The 23,550-nt window shown below is 46.2% G+C and overlaps 2 long non-coding RNA genes across 6 annotated transcripts in view; both read right to left on the reverse strand.

Annotated features, from left to right (window-relative positions):
• LOC139748202 (uncharacterized) overlaps window positions 1-9,339 on the reverse strand; it is a 68,728-nt gene extending 59,389 nt beyond the window's left edge. Inside the window, exons 1-2 of one of the 4 annotated variants that reach the window (XR_011712604.1) lie at window positions 9,166-9,339; window positions 4,984-5,184 (exon numbers count right to left, since the gene is read on the reverse strand). This is a non-coding gene — a long non-coding RNA (uncharacterized lncRNA). The remainder of the gene's footprint in view (window positions 1-4,983; window positions 5,185-9,165) is intronic. The other 3 variants (XR_011712605.1, XR_011712603.1, XR_011712606.1) reach the window with 3 other exon arrangements.
• A 1,427-nt stretch (window positions 9,340-10,766) lies between these two features.
• On the reverse strand, window positions 10,767-18,406 carry LOC139748198 (uncharacterized). 2 transcript variants are annotated; one of them, XR_011712562.1, is made up of 3 exons: window positions 18,095-18,406; window positions 11,647-11,901; window positions 10,767-11,475 (listed from the first exon to the last, which is right to left on the reverse strand). It is a non-coding gene; the product is annotated as an uncharacterized lncRNA (long non-coding RNA). The 2 variants fall into 2 exon arrangements; XR_011712563.1 differs by having other exon boundaries at window positions 18,212-18,403.
• Between the last annotated feature and the right edge of the window lie 5,144 nt (window positions 18,407-23,550).

Genomic DNA, 23,550 nt, shown 5'->3' on the forward strand with positions numbered 1-23,550 from the left:
CTCCTGGCCAGCCGACCCTTGCCTACCTCACCGATCCAGTACGACCTAGCCTACCTCACTCGCGATCCAGTAGACAAGCTGTCGCTCCCTGGCCAGCCAACCCTAGCCTACCTCACCGAGATCCAGTAGACAAGCTGCCGCTCCCTGGCCAGCCGACCCTTGCCTACCTCAACCGATCCAGTAGACGACTGCAATCCTGCACAGCCGACACTGCCGCTCCTGGCCAGCCGACCCTAGCCTACCTCACCGCGATCCAGTAGACAAGCTGCCGCTCCCTGGCCAGCCGACCCTTGCCTACCTCACAGCGATACAGTAGACGAGCTGCCACTCACTGGCCAGCCGACCATAGCCTACCTCAATATAATCCAGTAGACGAGCTGCCACTCCCTGGCCAGCCGACCCATAGCCTACCTCACCGGATCAGTAGACAAGCTGCCGCTCCCTGGCCAGCCGACCCTAGCCTTCCTCAAAGCGATCCAGTAGACGAGCTGGCCAGTCCCTGGCCAGCCGACCCTAGCCTACCTCACCGAGATCCAGTAGACGAGCTGCCAGTCCCTGGCCAGCCGACCCTAGCCTACCTATACGCAATCCAGTAGACAAGCTGCTGCTCCCTGGCTAGCCGACCCTAGCCTATCTCAATGCGATCCAGTAGACTAGCTGCCACTCCCCGGCCAGCCGACGCTAGCCTACTTCACCATAACTCAGTAAAGTAGCCACAACTCTCATCGCCCATTTCTGGGCCACCTCACCGTGATCCAATATACTAGCCACCGCTTCGCGGGTGAGCGAAGCTACCCTACATCACCATGATCCAGTACAGAAGCCACCACTCACCCACTTATTCTAGCCTACCTCACTGTGACCGAGTGCAGTAGCTCCCGCAAAGCCGACCACAGCCTATGAAAATCTTACCTAACATCCCCAGAAGTACATGATCATAATGGAAATGTACCGTTATTTTTGTGGTCTACTGCTATGGTAACGCATGAAGTGGCCACGTATAAGGGATATTTGGCAGTGGGGCGAACTCTTACAGCAGATTTCTAATTTCTTTACCTGGAAACATGAAGCTTCAAAAGGACCCGGTGGTCTGTTACTGTTTGTATGTTGGACATCCAAAAGAAAAAAAAAAAATTCAAATGAGCTAAACCGCCAATTTCCCAAAACAATGTTAACTGTAATAATGTGAATGGCGGGTTACACATTCCGGGATGAATAATCATAAGCTGTCATATGAGCGAATAGTAATATACTTCGAAGTGTCTGTCTACAGAGTTCATAGGTTTTCTACATTTTCTAGCTGTGCTAATTATACTAAGTACACGTAACTCTAGTTCACCACTCACTCTACATTGGTTACAACCATTAATCTCCAAATGTTACTCATACCTGGCTAGAAATAAGACCTGTGTTTATGCAAACATCATTCAACTCCGAGCCGGGAGCACGAAGCCAGCTGGCAGCTACCGAGCCGGCGACCTGACACCCGTGGCCACATATCCTCACCTTTCCACCACCACAAGACTTGTGTCAACAAATTGGGTTTTACCCCGAGTATCTCAGTGACCAGTACCTTACCTCTTCTCTAGTCTCCTGAAGTCTCCTCCACCACTACACTTCCCGGAACCCTCAACGCGATATTTTCACTCACCACAACAACCCAGGAAATGAACGTATGAACCAGAAACATAGTAATCTTCGGTTTCGGAATGACCGCGCTCCTCCGCCATCTCGAAGCAGAAGCGGGGCTTTATTGTATGGCAAGGCGTTGTCTCAATCCAATGAAATGACTTGCATGGCATTTTATCGTTTTGTAACATTCATTTTTGACTATACACTTACTAATATTCCATGTACTCGTGCTACATGCGTGTGTTACTAAAAGTTTATGTAGGAAAATTTCTTTTGCTCTATAATAAAGTATATATTTTGAATGTCAGTCCGTCCAAGTCAGAGTCAATGTAACAATTCGGATTCAGACGTCGTCCACGTTTATAATATATTCCGACTCTTCTGACGTCAGTCAATTTCTAAACAATGTTTTACTTGTTTGTTTTTTACGGTAAACCACGACTGAGACAAAATGTGATCTTAAGAATAAATTTTGTCCTCGACGATGGAAATATATTTTTATCGCGATTATAGATAGTACATCTCCGGGGACGGCCATAGCCAGGACTACCAACCTATATCACCATTTACCACACTCACCATAGAAAATGGAATTTCCCCGATGGTTTCCAATGACCCCATATGTATTTATAGTACTTCCCTAACGTGTAATAATAAGTGGACACAGAATCAACAGAAGTGTGTCAACAGACCAGACTAAAACATGAGCAATATGCTCGTCCTGCTTTTAATGTGGTATTTCCCAAAACAACCTTTGTCGACGGGAATTTCCAAGACACGTATGCGAACTGTTGTGGTCGATTTATTTTTCATACGATGTCCGAGGCAGCAGGGGCACCTGAATGTCCTAATCAAGGCATATTGTTAACGAGTATATATATATATGTACGTACGTCTTGACGTACGACAGTGCACTACGACGGCTTGTTCTCTGAGAAACGTAAGGTATTCCCTTCCTGTTAAACAAGAAGGACTGTACAATCAGAGCCGCTTTTTCCAATGATGTCTCACCAGCTGACATACGTCAGCATCTCACAGCCTGGCGCGTGTTGGTCCGTTTCCTGCTGACACAGGACGTCAGCGCACTCCAAGACTGACAATGAAGCCCGACACATGCCGGCGATTCACTCCCTGACAGTAGGGTGTCAGCCACCACCACCCCCAGCAGTGGCTCTCTCCTTGGGAGACTACGGCAACTCGCTCCCTAACACAACCTAACGACTAATACCTTAAGCTCATATCACTCCCTAAAAGCTAAACATAATCGCCAGTCATGTGCCAAAAACATATTATTCCCAAAGTGAAGCCTATTTTGATGACCTGTGGAGCTCGATAGAACTGCCAAATATCGTTTGGCATTGTTCAGCATAAACTCAGTAAGGCTTTACTTTGATTACCTGTGATGCCCTCAACAGCAAAATGAAATTTTCTGGCGAAGCCAGAGTAAAGTCACCAACGTGCAGCTTTTCTTTGATGACCCATGTAGCACGCACATGTGTTAGCCAGAGGAAATTTCCTCAAGTAAAACTTTAATTCGACGACTCACATATGTGTCCCACAAAACCTATATAAAACAGTCTACCGTTAGCCTAAATAAAAGACTGAATGTAAAGCTTTACTTTGACGACCCATAAACCATGCAAGTGGAAAATAGTCGTCTGGCATTATCTATAACAAATGTCCTAAAGGGACGCTTTAGTTTCGCGTCGTTGGTTCATTCCTCGACAATCTACTTCGACTAATTCGTTTATACATACATTGCGGCTTCCTGCCTTACACACTATAAATGTGAAAAGAAAGCGTTACTCACTCTCGACAGGCGTCGGTGGCTCAGTTTGTGATACATGTCGGTAGCTTACTTCAACATACGTTACTTCGACGAACTCAAAAACTTTGCTCACTCTCCAACAGTCATCGATGAGCTTCGTCTCTTACACACGTGTGTCGGTAGCTCACTTCATGGCAAACCAAATTCGATTCTCTCTCTCTGACACGCAACGGTATGGCTTCTTACCTGACACACTAAAAACACTGCTCACTCCCTGATAGACGTCGGTGGCATCGTCTCTGATACACATCGGTAGCTCACTCCCAGATACACTTCATGGCCTAACTCCGTTACGATTACTTCCTTCCTGACACACACGCTTCAGAGGCAAAAACACGTCGGTGGTTTTGTCTGTAACATACGTGGGTAGTTCACACCATGACACAATACATGACTAACTCCCTGATGCAGAAGGCTGGCTTCCTACCTCACACTACTACAGTGGCGACAAAACAAAACCGCTGCTCACTTCCTAACAAACTCCCGTGGCAAAGAATGGCTGCTCACACTGACAGATTCTCTGGCTCTTTCTCTAGCACATGTTGGCACCTCACTCTAGGACACACTGTTCCCACTAACTCCCTGGCACACAAGGGCGGCTTCCTATCTGACGGTGGAGAAACGCTACTCACTCCCTGACAGAAGTCAGTGGCTTCGATTCGACCACACGTCGTGGGCTCATGCCCCGATGTACGATAGTTTACCGCGGCGGTCTGTTGTTCTCTGGCACACGACGAGAGGTTCTCTCCCTCCTCCCCTCAACAATGACAAACAACAACGCCCGACTCGTCCTCTAAAATCAAAGCCGTTCAATTTCAAACGACGATCTCACCAACTGACATGCGTCTGCACCTCATATCCTGGCGCATTGGCACGTCCCATCCTGATACACGGCGGCGGATCACTCCAAGACAGACGAAGACGCATGACACATAACGAGCGAGTCATTCGCTAACACGCAACAGTCTTACTGCCACGCACCGGGTTTAATGTCTCTCTCTCTCTCCCTCCCTAGGGTGCTACGGCAACTCACTCTCCGACACAGAATCATTGTCTCCCGGCTAACAATACCATGAAAGCATAGCGCTCCTAGAGGAACCAAATGCTCCCAATCGTGACATAAGTCACAGGGAGGGTCCCAGTCTGCCACATACCGTCATGTCAATCATTTATGTCGGTGGTTCACGCCTCGACTCGACGAAGGTTTACCCCCCTATGAAACTTACACGTGAAGGAGGTACCACCCTCCTTGACTCGACGAAGGTTTACCCCCTATCAAACTTACACGTGAAGGAGGTACCACCCTCCTTGACTCGACGAAGGTTTACCCCTAATCAAACTCACACGTGAAGGAGGTACCACTCTCCTTGACTCGATGAAGATTTACCCCCTATCAAACTTACAAGTGAAGGAGGTACCAACCTCCTTGACTCGACGAAGGTTTACCCCACTATCAAACTTACACGTGAAGGAGCTACCACCTTCCTTGACTCGATGAAGGTTTACCCCACTATCAAACTTACACGTGAAAGGAGGTACCATCCTCCTTGAGGCAAGACACTTGAGTGCTCTCATGACGGCTTCCTCCCTCCCTCTTGCGAGGTCAGCGGGCGACTGAGGGTGACGTGGTCCTCTACTAAGGGCGAGGTGGTCCTCGACTGAGGGTGACGTGGTCCTCGACAGTGGTCGGAAGATCATATCCAACCCGTTGTTTGACTGGAAGTCTGGAAATGAACTGTGTCTTAATTTCCATTTCAGCTTGAATACATTAAGGCATATTTTTCTATTAAGCTGAATTACGAAATGTTGTATATAACATCTACCAGTGTGCAAGATAGATGTAAAGTCATGGGTACATTATAGGCTAATCTATTATCAACCATCTTTAAATATATGCTAAAAATAGGTGACAACTGCGAGGACAAAAACCTCTCACTAGCATTGTTATCCTTACAATTCTTAATCTGTGAAACGTTAGGGTAAACAAGATGCAACTGTATGTCATCATTTACCAGTAAAAGGAGCTTCAAAAGCTGGTCTCTTATTGTTTGTATACTGCAAATACAAAAGGTAGGTAGTCATTATTCGCATGTTGAGCTAAACTGCTAATTAAGGCAAACAACCATATAACTGTAATAACCTATTTGGAGGGGTCAGACGTTCCAAAAGACTGTGAGCAATTAAAAGCTGTTGCCTGAACGAATCGTAACATAAACCAAAGTTCCAGACGAATTACTTTAATCTACATCTTTCTTGCAGCAGGAACTACAGAGTTGTCCACACTTCCACCATGTTCACCTATAGTTGACCAGTCATTCACCAGTGGTTACAGCCAATGGTCTCCCATGACTCATTAACCTGGCTATAAGTAAAACACTCTTTTTTATGAAGCAATCAACTCCAAGCGGAGACCACGAAGCCGGCAGACTACGTATGTTGTTTGTTGGCATTTACGGCCATCGACCTATGAGGAAGGTCATTAGGACCTGTAATCCTATTTAGTATGTGATTTGTCACACCTAAATACCTATCTTAATAGAAAAATAGAAAAAGATAGAGAAATAATAATCATATGATAGATAAATTGTAATGCTAACGTGGCGGCAAACACAGCCCAGTCGGAACAGCAGCCACTGTTGCAGTTTTCCCAAGAGTGCGAAGAGATAGGACAGACGAAAGATAGTCCTCCACCACGTCATGCACATAGATGATGATAATTCATTCGGAGGACCGCCAGCTCAACCCCATGGCGCAGCTGCCCCGGAAAATAACCACCACGTCCCCTCAAGGCCGACCGTTTAATGTGTCGACATGTCCACCTACCATGCCCAAGTAGGAGGAGCCTTACACCAAAGCCAAACCCTCCACAGAGAACCACCAACGAACCACCTTACATCATCTGGATCAATTCTGTTTCTCTGAGAAAGACCATCAATTTGTCAATATTACTCGAGTTGCCCCAGAGTACACTGACAATGTTAAATCAGATGTTTTTCTTGTAATAATCTAGTAAGCATATCTGGCGATGACGAGGATAAATCAATTGCCGAGATATTGCCAGTCCGTTCATCTACACGAGTTCCACTATCATCGTTCAGAAGAGTGAGGGTGGCATTGATTACATAATCGACCATTTGTTCCTCCCTGGCGTCTGCCCGGATACTTCCCCACTGATAATGATGAACATTGAAGTCTCCTGAAACTACTTTACGGTTAGGTATTGATTAACACGCCAATTTGACTCATCATTATCAAGTGCATTTGAACTGCAGCAATATATCCAACATATGGCCAGGTATGTATCACTAAATTTTATTCTACATGCGTTAACGTCTAGATTAGGTTTTAAAGTCACTCGTGTGTGAGGCAAATTCTGGTGTACATAGATAGCTACCCCACGATTCTCGTCTCTTCTATACGAGTGTTAGCTATCTACAACGGAACAGTCTTCGACTGTGCCGTTTAGAAGTGTCTCTTGTAAACAGATCACGGTAGGCCTATACAGTGCAAGCAAAATTTGTAGTTGTGCTTGCTTTTGCCTAAGGCCTATACACTACAATTCCAATGAATTATGTTGAACGTGTTGGTTTAAGAGTTATTTAACCGACCAGGTTTCTCAGCCCGTTTATGTCGAGACTTGGGCGAGTCCCAAGGCGACCATACATGGTCCCTGGATGTGGATTGTCTGGCATCCACCAAGTTTATGTCCTCCAACGAAGAAGACATGTGAACCAGAGGCCTCCCAGTTGGAGGTACCGGAACAATGACGACACGCAGTTTGTATTCCAAGTTTAATCATGGTTTGAATATGAGTTAGAGTTGTTCTTTTTCCTTCATGTAGGACGGAATGAGGATGTGGTATTGGTATAGGATTTGTTCTGGACTGTGGTTGGAGGATTAGGTGTAGGTGTAGAGTTGAATGGAGCTGGATATTTGGAACTGACGATCGGGGTGTCACAAGGATTGTGTCGAGATTGTTCGCATAACCGGATTACATTTCAAAGCCGACGCGTAGGATTCATTAAGTTTAGAGGTTTCACGAGACTCCTTAACCCTCCTCCTACCCTCACCATAAGAGATGTTATTTTGTGTCTTGACTGCACAGACGGCCTTCTCAAACTGGAACCGAGGACAGGCCCGGTCCCACCTTGGGTGGCTGCCATCGCAGTTAACACACAACATCCTATTAGCCATACAATCCTCAGCGGTATGACCCTCCTTACCACACTTCCCCCCCACATTTGGCAGAAAGAGTGCAACGCTTTAAGGAGCGGCCAAATTCCTGGCATTTAAAGCAACGTAAGGGATTCGGAATGTCGGGAAGAACTTGACATCGCATGTAACCAATAGAGATATTTTCCGGTAGCCGAGCTTTCCCGCAGGTTAGGTTAATCAGGGGAGTTCTACGCCGTTGGCCATTGATAACTTTGGTGATGAGCCAGGCAGCGATAACGTCCTCGTTTGCTAGTTCCTTCACAATGTCGTCCTCTGACATATCCATGACATCAGTTCAGTAGATGACTCCCCTGCATGAATTCATGGCAATGGGTATCGAGACCACGTCATGAATATGGAACTTCGTCAACTTAAGTAGCTCCGCTACCTGTTTCGTCGACTTATCAAATCACCACTAACCAGTTTCCTGATCGTTTCAACATGTCCAAACCTACCATCAATGACGTTTCTGATTAGGAAGAGACTGAGGGAAGCAAGAGTCGTTGCTCTGGTCGTATGGGCCAACACAAAATCAGCGTTTCTTCTTTTTTATGGATGCGTCCGTTACCACTACCCCCTACGGGGGCAGTGGATGGCTTACCTATGTCCATCCTAAAGGGGCCTAACCTCAAAATCTGGAATGCCAAACCATCCCAGATAGTGGGAAAAAAAACTATCCCGAAAAAAGAAAGATCGGGCAATTGTTTCATGCAGAAAAGTTTCAAGGCGGAGCCGGTCGCACAAAGGCCAAGCGGAGTTCTCTTAAGGACAACCTTCAATGAAAGATCGATTTTGCATAGAACAACCTTATAAAAGATATTGATGAACAATAACTTTCAAAAAACCTTCAAACCTAAGCAAGGGTAGCGACAACACAGGGAGGAATAGCTACAACCTAGCTCTGAAAGACCGGCAACAGCTCCGTACAGGTCAGTAGCTGGTACGAGACTGTGGTCGGAACAGCTACGACTGCACATTGCCCTGCGCAATGTCACTGCGCATGTAGTTATGGCTACCACCGCTCGGGATCAGTGGTGGCTTGCCTGACTGGCGTAACTATGTATGTTTATCCTGATCCCAGCCCTGAGCATACGGACAAATAGCAAAATATTGCATTAATTTTTAAAAATCACTTTCTTTATAAACACTGCACCGAGTGAAAAACACCTCTATAAAGACTAGAGTTAAAACACGAACGTACAAGGCTACCGGAAGCAGCACTTCACATATAATTAACACTAGTAAACATACATCAAATTTAGATATATGTAAATAATCCGAAGAAAGCATTGAAGGGTAACTGAAGACAGAAAGGCTGAAAGTAGAGAGTTGATCATGGCATTCTAAACGAACCCAAAATGGCATCCTAGCTACGAGCTGTGTAATCCTTCCTACGTATTGATACGCGGAATAAAAGCTCATGGAAGCCCCACTTGTCAAGGAAAAATGCACAGAAACATTGCCATAGTGGTAAGCAAAGTCTGACTTACCGAAAAGACGAGTAGACGCTACGACATCAGGCAACACAGACTTTAAATACAGAGCGTAAGAACACGTCCGTCTTGGGAGACGATACAAATAAGACTGCAAATGGCGGCCGAGCTCAGCGATAAACACATACAAAGAAGCGCAACTTAAAGACTTTGACATACTGATTTTTGTGATGCTGGCAGTAACGCCATCTGGAGGTCGATTAAGAACTATTAGAAAACGGGAAATATGCACCTTAACTACCAAAGAAAACGGGAAACCTAAAGGTAATTGTAAGCTACTCAAATCTGCCATAATTTCTGCAAAGAATAAAGTCCTTTGTTCTACTTATATGTGGTATAAATTTTATGTTTTGCTTTAGCAATGGGGAAAACTTAATATAAACTTGACGTTTTGTTAAATGACACAGAATTTTCTTCATAGCTCAAGAACATACTTTTCTTTTTTCGTTTTCCTTTCTTGAATTTGTACTGGTGATTTATTGTAATTTAGATTTCCCTAATACTCTTACATTTCACCTCATTCTTAAATATTGTGATAAAAGGAAACAATTGATCGTGTGATATTCATTTAGTGCAAAGCAGTATTGATTAGTATATATCAGAACACATTTTGTTCTCACCTTATGATAGACTGTATGTACATGCATATTTTGAATTGCTGAAAACGAATGGAAAACTTCTTGTATGAGAAATACATACTGTTTATATAATAAGAGATGTAGTAAAGTATTTAGTCATCTTTGTATATTTCCTATAAAATATTCTTTTGTATCTCTGAAAAATGTTCAAGATTCTGTATTTCTTTTCTGTTATTACCCTTATTCCACTGAGAATTTCTATGCTTCTCACTGTTGGGAGCACATAGATATATCATTGTATCTACATTTTTTCTCAGCAAAATTTCATAAACATTGGCACACAGTATCCCTCTTATAATCACTGTTTCAACATTATACCGAAATATTTGCTTCCAATTCTTTCGTATAACTTTTTAGTTTTTGGTACGGTAAGAGCAATGCTTATCTATAGATATCTGTGGTACATGTATACAACTATACATAATGTCATTATCCTCTGTGGATGAAAGTAGAACTTATCTCTATACCATCAACTTCTACGATGGTCTAGTGACATTCATCCTCATTCATCATCCTAACCATTAAAATGTACCTCAGACATTTCAGTTAGAGAGGGTGTAATATCTATCAAGCTGAAGGTAGGAGAAGGCTACAAGTGGTTAATGCAAACCACTGAACCAAGTGCTGCTGTTGTACGGTTTAGTATCTGAGCAGCAAGGTGTATACTTAACTGAACACTACTGATATTATGGAAATAGGTTACAATTATGCCACACGATTTCCCCATTATGATATTCACTTGGATACTCCTATCACTATGGATTTGTCCTTTTCGTAAGCAGGACATGGATACACTCCATCATTCGTCAGCAGTAAAATTGGCCGATACCCAAATCATTGATTTCTTTCTCTTTACTGATGATTCTTCGATCGTGTCACACTAGTGCGTTGCTATGTGGTGGTGGAAGGGTTTGCCTTTAATACAGCTTAAAAACAATAGACATAAAATCAAACAAAAGATCAAATATCTTACTTTAATCGTTATCACTCGATCATAAATTAATACAGCTGGAGAGAAAAACAAAAATGTTGGTGGCTGCCATTTAATTCACAACTGGGCAAGAACAACCATCCATAACGTGAATAAATCACATACACATATTTCCTCTACATTTCGTATAAGTACACATTGTCCTCTGCTTATTATTGACACTAATGTATACTAAACAATAACAAACTTATCAATTTCTAGAGACAAATAAAACCCAACTTTTAGGTACAATTCAATACCCTGTCCAGCCTGCAGAGTTCCCGAAGGGCGTGGACGTGGTTCAGTAGTTGATGGCTACACTTCTCGTCTCCTGGTGGCCAAGTGTACGCCATTTCTGCCCAAATATGTTCAATGACAATCAGGTCCACCCATTTGCTGGCCTAGTCCAGAAGCTGTAGGGTGTCTTGTTCCTAGGGACCAGCGTTCAACAACACGAGCAGTGTGGACGGGGAACCTGTCGCTAATAGAAATGACATGCCCGGCAGGGAGAGGTAAACCCCTCGCCCGAAGAGACGGCAAGAAACGTTCCTTCAGCAGTCACTGCTACAGTCGTTGCAGTAAAGCGACCTCCAATGTGGAAAACGTCGCCCAGGCCATGTAATATCACTTTCCTCCAGATGCAGTAGGTAAAGTGACATGTACGGGCCTCCTCGCTCATGTTGGCTCGGTCATTTGTGCCTGTGGAACATTGTATGATTTTAACGTTTATTGTACTGGTTCGGCAGGATTTATATCATTTGTGTTGTATAAACAGTATATCATTAACATTTGGGAATCCGCATGAATTTTTTATTACCATAAATACGACGTTCTAAATATTTGAACAGCAACAAATCATTAACTTCCTGCCTGGTACAGTTCCTCCTCCAGCAGTGAACCTTGCCATGAGAGTTGGAGACACATACATCACCTCCGTGAACACTGCTTCAGACCAGAATCTGAGTTTCGCTCGGGATGTGTGCTGTTCCCTCAGGCGTTCATTCTTCGCTGGAGTTCTGTGGTGTATTCCTTTGTCGTGCAATATTCGCCTGTCGCTCAACGGGGAGACGTCTCATGCCCATCACGTTCGCTGGAGGGAGGTCACCTTTGCAGCTCCTGTTCTCTCTGTCAAACAATAAAACACAACCATGTTCACAGGGAATGGATACAATCAGTTGCCTAAATTGAACATTTCAATTTGATTATCAAGTTTAGATAGTTATAAGCCAAATTTCACAACTTTTACATAATCTACATAATATCTTTAGTATGAAATTGTGGTTACAGTAATGATGATAATATTTCCATTTATATTGCCTACTTCATTGTTATCAAGGTTTAGCCATACTCAAATATAGTCACCCGAAGTATTTGGCTGCTAATAAACTCTGATGCAGGGACCTCATTCTCTATGCAGCCTTCATTATTGCTGCCATTTCCCCCACTCCTTTTCACAGACACTCATAACTTCCATTAAGTTGTTAAGGTTACTGCTCTCCACCACCCGTATGGACAAAACATTATCAAGGAGAGTGATCATGCGACCTCTGAGCACCAACCTCTAGTCACTCCGGTTCACCTTAGCCTACCTCATCGCGCGATCCAGTAGACAAGCTGCCGCTCCCTGGCCAGCCGACCCTATCATACCTCAGTGCGATCCAGTAGACAAGGTGTCGCTCCCTGGCCAGCCGACCCTAGCCTACCTCAGTGATCCAGTAGACAAGCTGCCGCTCCCTGGCCAGCTGACCATAGCGTACACACAACAAAAAAACTATCGCGCAGAGGGGGTCTGAAGACGTCTGTAATGATCACTTACCTACCTGTTGTACCATGCCGGTAGGGTTGGTATACGTGCCTGGAAGCCACAGGTTTCCAGAGTCCTATGCTAGACCCATGTAAGTTACGTGCCACAAGAGCGGCATTATATCAATAACAATAAAATTACATCATACAAGGCAGTACGAACCCCTACTTTTGAATTGGTGTAATATAGCTGTGAGAGACACACAGCTATATGCGGCAACCCCCGTATGTGGTAGCTGCAGCATACCTCAATGTGATGCGAGGTAAACACAATAGCTTCATATTGTATAGGTGTAATTTGGGAAGAATATGTTTTACTATTGATATTGTATTAATCTATAGCACATTTGGGTTCGTGGCAGTCCATAAAGGTTATCTTACACCGCCATTTCGTGTCCATGTAGGAAATGTAATGAGACATGCTATAAATTTTTGAAACAATGAAACAGCGCCGGTATAGTTCACTGCGAGCCAATGTCGAAAGGCTGTTTTTGTGGTATATCTAATTTTACCATGGACACCTCACAAGCGACACGTGAAGCTATTCTACAGCTTCATAATGAGGGCTACAGCGACTCTGAAATTAGGAGACGTCTTGGTATTCACCGGTCAACCGTAGCACGATGGATTCGCCGACAGGCAGAGTTGGGCAACACAGACAACAGGCATCGGCGTGGGCGCGCACGTTGCACAAATCCGGAAGATGATCAGGTAATGATGTTGCATATATAGGTATACTGGACCACTTGATGTTATGTAAATAACCACATCACATGTTATATTTGCAATATGTCATCCTTTCCTTAGGCCATAGCAGCTGTCATTGCTGCTGCCCCCTTCAAGCCCGCTAGCAACATTCGGGATACTCTTGGTCTGCAGTGCATCCCTCAAACTGTCCGAAACAGACGTCACTCTGAGGGGCTACGTGGTCGCATACCAGCAACAAAACCTGTGTTAAGTGAGGCAAACATGGAGAGCAGGGTGGAGTATGCGTTGGAGTATGCGGACAAGCCACATCAGTTTTGGGAGAACGTCATCTTTTGTGATGAAAAAACCTTTTTCAGCGATGGTCCCCCTACAAACAAACATGTTTGGCGGCATCTTAACACCAGGTTAGCTCTTTCTCTGTCTGTCTGTCTCTCTCTCTCTCTCAGAAACACACACACACACACACACACACACACACACACACAGGTTATGCTATATAACATATTTTCCATTTTATAATGACAATTTCTGGTGAGGCCAACATGACCAACCGTTCCGGAAGTGCTTTGAAACCAGGGAGCCACAGCCACCACAGTCGTTTGCTGCTTGAAACGTCCTGTTGTGCTGCAGTATTACATTTTAGTTATGCACAGTCATTATTTTTAAGTGAATAATAGTGATCATGATCACTTTATACGACATATGTAAATACTGTAGCAATAATCTCCATTTACGATGTGATATCATAAATAATTATTATATATTAAGTTAGTTAATATTTCTTAATTTACTTATCTTAATCTATATTGCAGCATCAGTTGCACTAATATGATTAAGACACACTGTCTTGTGTAATTTTATACATTTTATATAACCAGATACGAGACATAACATGTGGTGGGTAGCAGGAGGAGTGGGCGCGTCAGTGCAGGACTATTTGGTTGGATCCATGGTGCTGGTGTCGGTGAATTGGTGGATGTCGGGCCTGGCCAGTTGACCGGACCTAGATACGTTGAGATACTGGAGGAGGTCCTGCTACCTTCAGTGGGGGCTATGCCGTTTCCAGAGCCGGGGCCATTTTACCTCGTCCAAGATAACAGCCCAGTTCACACATCCAGGGTTGTAAAGGCGTGGTATGCTCGCCATCCACGTATAACAGTGTTGCCACATCCTGCAAAATCGCTTGATCTCAACCCGATAGAGCACGTATGGACGGCCATGCAGAAAGGCATGCCTGACCGACAACATCGATATCGTGCTACAGTCGTAAATGATGCTTTACAAGCATGGGAACATCTACGAAGCCATTCTGGTAGGAGCTTAACGCAAACGTTAGTCGCACCCATGCCTCGAAGGCTCAATGAAGTGTTGGCAACGGGAGGAGGTTATACCAAGTATTGAGATAATAAACTTATAGTCGAAGATTACTTTCTTAACCTCCAACAACATGTCTATGGTCATGTTATATAGAAATCTGATTTTCACTGTTAAAGGGAAGTTAACTAATGCAGATCCATGAAAAGAGTCATTACTTTTCATGTTGGTTTACTAAATGCTATAATGTGGTGCCAGGTTTGTGACATACTGTTATCAGTCACACAGGTGATACTACATATTTTGTGAGGTTGCTGATTAATCTAAACCAGCAGACAGATAAATCACCGCCGGTATGAAGCAGGGTGTCGTAGCTACCATGTAGTATATTATTTTACACCACGAATTTGACACTTTGCAAGAGATAATGATTACTGCAATATACATTACTGTGCAGAATATTACATTCACATGCTCAATTTACGTATCCCATCTACTGTACTACATACGGAAGGATATATCGTTGCCATTAGATAGGTGAGGACACCCACAGGCAGGGACATCATGGCTACCACCATCTCACAGGAAAATGTTGACTGTTCCATTATTCCACGTCTGGTGCGTCATTTTGTTTCGTACAAAAAACGCGCGATAGTTTTTTTGCTGTGTGTACCTCAACGTGATCCAGTACACAAGGTACCGCTCCCTGGCCAGCAGACCTTTGCCTACCTGAACTCGATCCAGTAGACGAGCTGCCACACCCTGGCCAGTCGACCCTTGCCTACCTCACCGCGATCCAGTAGACAAGCTGCCGCTCTTTCGCCAGCCTACCCTTGCCTACCTCAACGCGATCCAGTATACGAGCTGCCACTCACTGGCCAGCCGACCCTAGCCTACCTCAATATAATCCAGTAGACGAGCTGCCACACCCTGGCCAGCTGACCTTAGCCTACCTCACCGCGATCCAGTAGACAAGCTGCCGCTCCCTGCCCAGCCGACCCTAGCCTACCTCACCGCGATCCAGTAGACAAGCTACCGCTACCTGGCAAGCCGACCTTAGCCTACCTCACCGCGATCCAGTAGACAAGCTGCCGCTCCCTGGCCAGCGGACCCTACCCTACCTCATCGCGATCCAGTAGACAAACTGCCGCTCCCTGGCCAGCCGACCTTAGCCTACTTCACCGAGATCCAGTAGACAAGCTGCCGCTCCTTGGCCAGCCGACCCTAGCCTACCTCACAGCGATCCAGTAGACAAGCTACCGCTCCCTGGCCAGCCGACCCGAGCCTACCTCACCGAGATCCAGTACACAAGCTGACGCTCCCTGGCCAGCCGACCCTAGCCTACCTCACCGCGATCCAGTAGAAAAGCTGCCGCTCCCCGGCCAGCCGACCTTAACCTACATCACCGAGATCCAGTAGACAAGCTGCCGCTTCCTGGCCAGCCGACCCTAGCCTACCTCACCGCGATCCAGTAGAAAAGCTGCCGCTCTCTGGCCAGCCGACCTTAACATACCTCACCGAGATCCAATAGACAAGCTGCCGCTCACTGGCCAGCCAACCCTTGCCTACCTCAACGTGATCTAGTAGTCGAGCTGCCACTCCCTGGCCAGCCGACAAGCTGCCGCTCTCTGGCCAGCCGACCCTAGTCTACCTCACCGCGATCCAGTAGACAAGCTGCTGCTCCCTGGCCAGCCGACCCTTGTCTACCTCAACGAGATCTAGTAGACAAGCTGCCGCCCCCTGGCCAGCTGACCCTAGCCTACCTCAACGCGATCCAGTGGACGAGCTGCCACTCCCTGGGCAGCCGACCTCAACGCAATCCAGTAGACAAGCTACCGCTCCCTGGCCAGCAGACCTTTGCCTACCTCAACTCGATCCAGTAGACGAGCTGCCACACCCTGGCCAGCCGACCCTAGCCTACCTCAACGCGATCCAATAGACGAGCTGCCAATCCTAGGCCAGCCGACCCTTGCCTACCTCAGCGCTATCCAGTAGACGAGCTACCACTCCCTGGTCAGCCGACCCTAGCCTACCTCACCGCGATCCAGTAGACGAAATGCCACTCCATGGCCAGCAGACCCTTGCCTACCTCACCGCGATCCAGTAGACAAGCTGCCGCTCCCTGGCCAGCCGACCTTATCCTACCTCACCGAGATCCAGTAGACAAGCTGTCGTTCCCTGGCCAGCCGACCCTTGCCTACCTCAACACGATCCAGTAGACGAGCTGCCACTTCCTGCCCAGCCGACAAACTGCCGCTCCCTGCCCAGCCGACCCTAGCCTACCTCACCCCGATCCAGTAGACAAGCTGTCGCTCCCTGGCCATCCGACCCTTGCCTACCTCACCGCGATCCATTAGACAAGCTGCCGCTCCCTGGCCAGCCGACCCTAGCCTACCTCAACGCGATCAAGTAGACGAGCTGCCACTCCCCGGCCAGCCGACCCTAGCCTACCTCAAAGCAATCCAGTAGACAAGCTGCCGCTCTTTGGCCAACCTACCCTTGCCTACCTCAATGCGATCCAGTAGATTAGCTGCCACTCCCTGGCCAGCCGACCCTAGCTTACCTCAATATAATCCAGTAGATAAGCTGCCACTAACTGGCCAGCCGACCATAGCCTACCTCAATAAAATCCAGTAGACGAGCTGCCGCTACCTGGCAGCCGACCCTAGCCTACCTCACCGCGATCCAGTAGACAAGCTGCCGCTCCCTGGCCAGCCGACCCTACCCTACCTCAAAGCGATCCAGTAGAAGAGCTGCCAGTCCCTGGCCAGCCGACACTAGCCTACCCCACCATAACTCAGTAAAGTAGCCACAACTCTCATCGCCCATTTCTGGGCCACCTCACCGTGATCCAGTATACTAGCCACCGCTTCACGGCTGACCGAAGCTACCCTACGTCACCATGATCCAGTACAGAAGCCACCACTCACCCGCTTATTCTAGCCTACGAGGCTCACTGTGACCCAGTGCAGTAGCTCCCCGCAAAGTCGACCACAGCCTATGAAGATCTTACCTAACATCCCCAGAAGTACATGATCATAATGGAAATGTACCATTATTTTTGTGGTCTGCTGGTGTGATAACGCATGAAGTGGCCACGTATAAGGGATATTTGGCAGTGGGGCGAACTCTTACAGCAGATTTCTAATTTCTTTACCTGGAAACATGAAGCTTCAAAAGGACCCGGTGGTCTGTTACTGTTTGTATGTTGGACATCCAAAAGAAAAAAAAAAAGTTTTTCAAATGAGCTAAACCGCCAATTTACTAAAACAATGTTAACTGTAATAATGTGAATGGCGGGTTACACATTCCGGGATGAATAATCATAAGCTGTCATCTGAGTGAATAGTAATATACTTCGAAGTGTCTGTCTACAGAGTTCATAGGTTTTCTACATTTTCTAGCTGTGCTAATTATACTAAGTACACCTAACTCTAGTTCACCACTCACTCTACATTGGTTACAACCATTAATCTCCAAATGTTACTCATACCTGGCTAGAAATTAGACCTTTGTTTATGCAAACATCATTCAACTCCGAGCCGGGAGCACGAAGCCAGCTGGCAGCTACCGAGCCGGCGACCTGACACCTGTGGCCACATACCCTCACCTTTCCACCACCACAAGACTTGTGTCAGCAAATTAGGTTTTAATCAGAGTATCTCAGTGACCAGTCTCTAGTCCCCTGAAGTCTCCTCCACCACTACACTTCTCGGAACCCTCAACGCGATACTGTTATTCACCACAACAACCCAGGAAATGAACGTATGAACCAGAAACATAGTAATCTTCGGTTTCGGAATGAAAGCGCTCGTCCGCCATCTCGAAGCAGAAGCGGGGCTTTATTGTATGGCAAGGCGTTGTTTCAATCCAATGAAATGACTTGCAATGCCTTTTATCGTTTGTAACATTCATTTTTGACTATATACTTACTAATATTCTATGTACTTGTGCTACATGCGTGTGTTACTAAACGTTTATGTAGGAAAATTACTCTTGTTCTATGATAAAGTATACATTTTGAATGTCAGTCCGTCCAAGTCAGAGTCAATGTAACAATTCGGATTCAGACGTCGTCCACGTTTATAATATATTCCGACTCTTCTGACGTCAGTCAATTTCTAAAAAATGTTTTACTTGTTTGTCTGTTTATGGTAAACCACGAATGAGACAAAATGTGATCTTAAGAATACACTTTGTCCTCGACGATGGAAATATATTTCTATCGCGATTATAGATCATACATCTCTGAGGACGGCCGTAGCCAGGACTACCAACCTATATCACCATTTACCACACTCACCATAGAAAATGGAATTTCGCTGATGGTTTTCAATGACCCCATATGTATCTATATTACTTCCCTAACGTGTAATAATAAGTGGACACAGAATCAACAGGAGTGTGTCAACAGAGCAGACTAAAGCATGAGAAATATGCTCGTCCTGATTTTAATGTGGTATTTCCCAAAAAAAACATTTGTCGACGGGAATTTCCAATACAAGTATGCGAACTGTTGTGGTCGATTTATTTTTCATACGATGTCCGAGGCAGCAGGGGCACCTGAATGTCCTAATCAAGGCATCTTGTTAACGAATATATATATATATATATATATATATATATATATATATATATATATATATATATATATATATATATATATAGTACGTCTTGACGTACACACAACAATAAAACTATCGCGCAGAGGGGATCTGAAGACGTCTGTAAAGATCACTGACCTACCTGTTGTACCATGCCGGTAGGGTTGGTATACGTGCCTGGAAACCACAGGTTTCCAGAGTCCTATGCTAGACCCATGTAAGTTACTTTCCACAAGAGCGGCATTATATAATTATCAATAAAATTACATCATACAAGGCAGTACGAACCCCTACTTTTGAATTGGTGTGTGCAATATAACTGTGAGACACACACAGCTACATGCGGCAACCCCCGCATGTGGTAGCTGCAGCATACCTCAATGTGATGCGAGGTAAACACAATAGCTTCATATTGTATAGGTGTAATTTGGGAAGAATATGTTTTACTATTGATATTGTATTATTCTCTAGCACATCTGGGTTCGTGGCAGTCCATAAAGGTTATCTTACACCGCCATTTCGTGTCCATGCAGGAAATGTAATGAGATATGCAATATATTTTTGAAACAATGAAACAGCGTCGGTATAGTTCACTGCTAGCCAATGTCGAAAGGTTGTTTTTGTGGTATATCTAATTTTACCGTGGAGACCTCAGAAGCGACACGTGAAGCTATTCTACAGCTTCATAATGAGGGCTACAGCGACTCTGAAATTAGGAGACGTCTTGGTATTCACCGGTCAACCGTAACACGATGGATTCGCCGACAGGCAGAGTTGGGCAACACAGACAACAGGCATCGGCGTGGGCGCGCACGTTGCACAAATCCGGAAGATGATCAGGTAATGATGTTGCATATATAGGTATACTGGACCACTTGATGTTATGTAAATAACCACATCACATGTTATATTTGCAATATGTCATCCTTTCCCTAGGCCATAGCAGCTGTCATTGCTGCTGCCCCCTTCAAGCCCGCTAGCAACATTCGGGATACTCTTGGTCTGCAGTGCATCCCTCAAACTATCCGAAACAGACATCACTCTGAGGGGCTACGTGGTCGCATACCAGCAACAAAACCTGTGTTAAGTGAGGCAAACATGGAGAGCAGGGTGGAGTATGCGTTGAAGTATGCGGACAAGCCATATCAGTTTTGGGAGAACGTCATCTTTTGTGATGAAAAAACCTGCAGCGATGGTCCTCCTGCAAACAAACATGTTTGGCGGCATCCTAACACCAGGTTAGCTCTTTCTCTGTCTGTCTGTCTCTCTCTCTCACACACACACACACACAGACACACACACAGGTTATGCTATATAACATATTTTCCATTTTATAATGACAATTTCTGGTGAGGCCAACATGAACAACCGTTCCGGAAGTGCTTTGAAACCAGGGCGCCACGGCCACCACAGTCGTTTGCTGCTTGAAACGTCCTGTTGTGCTGCAGTATTACATTTTAGTTATGCACAGTCATTATTTTTAAAGTGAATAACAGTGATCATGATCACTTTCTACTGCATATGTAAATACTGTAGCAATAATCTCCATTTACGATGTGATATCATAATAACTATTATATATTAGTTAGTTAATATTTCTTAATTTACTTAGTTATCTTAATCTATATTGCAGCATCAGTTGCACTAATACGAGTAAGACACAATGTCTTATGTAATTTTATACATTTTATATAACCAGATACGAGAGACAACATGTGGTGGGTAGCAGGAGGAGTGGGCGCGTCAGTGCAGGACTATTTGGTTGGATCCATGGTGCTGGTGTCGGTGAATTGGTGGATGTCGGGCCTGGCCAGTTGACCGGACCTAGATACGTTGAGATACTGGAGGAGGTCCTGCTACCTTCAGTGGGGGCGATGCCGTTTCCAAAGCCGCAGCCATTTTACCTTGTCCAAGATAACAGCCCAGTTCACACATCCAGGGTTGTAAAGGCGTGGTATGCTTGCCATCCACGTATAACAGTTTTGCCACATCCAGCAAAATCGCCTGATCTCAACCCGATAGAGCACGTATGGGCGGCCATACAGGAAGGCATGCCTGACCGACAACATCGATGTCGTGCTACAGTCGTAAATGATGCTTTACAAGCATGGGAACATCTACGAAGCCCTTCTGATAGGAGCTTAACCCAGACGTTAGTCGCACCCATACCTCGAAGGCTCAATGAAGTGTTGGCAACAGGAGGAGGTTATACCAAGTATTGAGATAATAAACTTACAGTCAAAGATTACTTTCTTAACCTCCAACAACATGTCTATGGTCATGTTATATAGAAATCTGATTTTCACTGTTAAAGGGAAGTTAACTAATGCAGATCCATGAAAGGAGTCATTACTTTTCAAGTTGGTTTACTAAATACTGTAATGTGGTGCCAGGTTTGTGACATACTGTTATTAGTCACACAGGTGATACTACATATTATGTGAGGTTGCTGATTAATCTAAACCAGCAGACAGATAAATCACCGCCGGTATGAAGCAGGGTGTCGTAGTTACCATGTATTATATTATTTTACACCATCAATTTGACACTTTGCAAGAGATAATGATTACTGCAATATACATTACTGTGCAGAATATTACATCACATGCTCAATTTACGTATCCCATCTACTGTACTACATACGGAAGGATATATCGTTGCCATTAGATAGATGAGGACACCCATAGGCAGGGACATCAGGGCTACCACCATCTCACAGGAAAATGTTGACTGTTCCATTATTCCACGTCTGGTGCGTCATTTTGTTTCGTACAAAAAACGCGCGATAGTTTTTTTTGCTGTGTGTACCTCAACGTGATCCAGTACACAAGGTACCGCTCCCTGGCCAGCAGACCTTTGCCTACCTGAACTCGATCCAGTAGACGAGCTGCCACACCCTGGCCAGTCGACCCTTGCCTACCTCACCGCGATCCAGTAGACAAGCTGCCGCTCTTTCGCCAGCCTACCCTTGCCTACCTCAACGCGATCCAGTATACGAGCTGCCACTCACTGGCCAGCCGACCCTAGCCTACCTCAATATAATCCAGTAGACGAGCTGCCACACCCTGGCCAGCTGACCTTAGCCTACCTTACCGCGATCCAGTAGACAAGCTGCCGCTCCCTGGCCAGCCGACCCTAGCCTACCTCACCGCGATCCAGTAGACAAGCTACCGCTCCCTGGCAAGCCGACCTTAGCCTACCTCACCGCGATCCAGTAGACAAGCTGCCGCTCCCTGGCCAGCGGACCCTACCCTACCTCATCGCGATCCAGTAGACAAACTGCCGCTCCCTGGCCAGCCGACCTTAGCCTACTTCACCGAGATCCAGTAGACAAGCTGCCGCTCCTTGGCCAGCCGACCCTAGCCTACCTCACAGCGATCCAGTAGACAAGCTACCGCTCCCTGGCCAGCCGACCCGAGCCTACCTCACCGAGATCCAGTACACAAGCTGACGCTCCCTGGCCAGCCGACCCTAGCCTACCTCACCGCGATCCAGTAGAAAAGCTGCCGCTCCCCGGCCAGCCGACCTTAACCTACATCACCGAGATCCAGTAGACAAGCTGCCGCTTCCTGGCCAGCCGACCCTAGCCTACCTCACCGCGATCCAGTAGAAAAGCTGCCGCTCTCTGGCCAGCCGACCTTAACATACCTCACCGAGATCCAATAGACAAGCTGCCGCTCACTGGCCAGCCAACCCTTGCCTACCTCAACGTGATCTAGTAGTCGAGCTGCCACTCCCTGGCCAGCCGACAAGCTGCCGCTCTCTGGCCAGCCGACCCTAGCCTACCTCACCGCGATCCAGTAGACAAGCTGCTGCTCCCTGGCCAGCCGACCCTTGTCTACCTCAACGCGATCTAGTAGACAAGCTGCCGCCCCCTGGCCAGCTGACCCTAGCCTACCTCAACGCGATCCAGTGGACGAGCTGCCACTCCCTGGGCAGCCGACCTCAACGCAATCCAGTAGACAAGCTACCGCTCCCTGGCCAGCAGACCTTTGCCTACCTCAACTCGATCCAGTAGACGAGCTGCCACACCCTGGCCAGCCGACCCTAGCCTACCTCAACGCGATCCAATAGACGAGCTGCCAATCCTAGGCCAGCCGACCCTTGCCTACCTCAGCGCTATCCAGTAGACGAGCTACCACTCCCTGGTCAGCCGACCCTAGCCTACCTCACCGCGATCCAGTAGACGAAATGCCACTCCATGGCCAGCAGACCCTTGCCTACCTCACCGCGATCCAGTAGACAAGCTGCCGCTCCCTGGCCAGCCGACCTTATCCTACCTCACCGAGATCCAGTAGACAAGCTGTCGTTCCCTGGCCAGCCGACCCTTGCCTACCTCAACACG

Source organism: Panulirus ornatus, chromosome 73 (genome assembly GCF_036320965.1).
Source record: "Panulirus ornatus isolate Po-2019 chromosome 73, ASM3632096v1, whole genome shotgun sequence".
Taxonomy (NCBI): domain Eukaryota; kingdom Metazoa; phylum Arthropoda; class Malacostraca; order Decapoda; family Palinuridae; genus Panulirus; species Panulirus ornatus.